Source organism: Oncorhynchus masou, chromosome 1, assembly GCF_036934945.1.
Source record: "Oncorhynchus masou masou isolate Uvic2021 chromosome 1, UVic_Omas_1.1, whole genome shotgun sequence".
In the NCBI taxonomy this organism is placed as follows: domain Eukaryota; kingdom Metazoa; phylum Chordata; class Actinopteri; order Salmoniformes; family Salmonidae; genus Oncorhynchus; species Oncorhynchus masou.
Window position 1 is genome coordinate 7,779,904 of NC_088212.1, and position 1,807 is coordinate 7,781,710.

Sequence of the window (1,807 nt, forward strand, 5' to 3'; positions counted from 1 at the left end):
TGTCCCGCAGCTCAACTACCCTGTGCCGCAGCTCCTACCCTGTCCCGCAGCTCAACCTACCCTGTCCTGTCCCGCAGCTCAACCTACCCTGTCCTGTCCCGCAGCTCTACCCTGTCCCGCAGCTCAACCTACCCTGTCCCGCAGCCCAACCTACCCTGTCCCGCAGCTCAACCCTGTCCCGCAGCTCAACATACCCTGTCCTGTCTCGCAGCTCAACCTACCCTGTCCCGCAGCTCAACATACCCTGTCCCGCAGCTCAACATACCCTGTCCCGCAGCTCAACCTACCCTGTGCCGCAGCTCAACTTACCCTGTCCTGTCCCGCAGCTCAACCTACCCTGTCCTGTCCCGCAGCTCAACCTACCCTGTCCCGCAGCTCAACCTACCATGGCCTGTCCCGCAGCTCAACCTACCCTGTCCCGCAGCTCAACCTACCCTGTCCCGCAGCTCAACCTACCCTGTCCCGCAGCTCAACCTACCCTGTCCTGTCCCGCAGCTCAACCTACCCTGTCCCGCAGCTCAACCTACACTGTCCCGCAGCTCAACCAACCCTGTCCTGTCCCGCAGCTCAACCTACCCTGTCCTGTCCCGCAGCTCAACCTACCCCGTCCCGCAGCTCAACCTACCCCGTCCCGCAGCTCAACCTACCCTGTCCCGCAGCTCAACTTACCCTGTCCTGTCCCGCAGCTCAACCTACCCTGTCCCGCAGCTCAACCTACCCTGTCCTGTCCCGCAGCTCAACCTACCCTGTCCCGCAGCTCAACCTACCCTGTCCCGCAGCTCAACCTACCCTGTCCCGCAGCTCAACCTACCCTGTCCTGTCCCACAGCTCAACATACCCTGTCCCGCAGCTCAACCTACCCTACCCTGTCCCACAGCTCAACCTACCCCGTCCCGCAGCTCAACCTACCCTGTCCCGCAGCTCAACTTACCCTGTCCTGTCCCGCAGCTCAACCTACCCTGTCCCGCAGCTCAATCTACCCTGTCCTGTCCCGCAGCTCAACCTACCCTGTCCCGCAGCTCAACCTACCCTGTCCCGCAGCTCAACCTACCCTGTCCTGTCCCACAGCTCAACATACCCTGTCCCGCAGCTCAACCTACCCTACCCTATCCCGCAGCTCAACCTACCCTGTCCCGCAGATCAACTTACCCTGTCCTGTCCCGCAGCTCAACCTACCCTGTCCTGTCCCGCAGCTCAACTTACCCTGTCCTGTCCCGCAGCTCAACCTACCCTGTCCTGTCCCGCAGCTCAACATACCCTGTCCCGCAGCTCAACCTACCCTGTCCCGCAGCTCAACATACCCTGTCCCGCAGCTCAACCTACCCTGTCCTGTCCCGCAGCTCAACCTACCCTGTCCCGCAGCTCAACCTACCCTGTCCCGCAGCTCAACCTACCCTGTCCCGCAGCTCAACCTACCCTGTCCTGTCCCGCAGCTCAACCTACCCTGTCCCGCAGCTCAACATACCCTGTCCCGCAGCTCAACCTACCCTGTCCCGCAGCTCAACATACCCTGTCCCGCAGCTCAACCTAGCCTGTCCTGTCCCGCAGCTCAACCTACCCTGTCCCGCAGCTCAACTTACCCTGTCCTGTTCCACAGCTCAACCTACCCTGTCCCGCAGCTCAACCTACCCTGTCCTGTCCCGCAGCTCAACCTACCCTGTACTGTCCCGCAGCTCAACCTACCCTGTCCCGCAGCTCAACTTACCCTGTCCTGTCCCGCAGCTCAACTTACCCTGTCCTGTCCCGCAGCTCAACCTACCCTGTCCCGCAGCTCAACCTACCCTGTCCCGCAGCTCAACCTACCCTG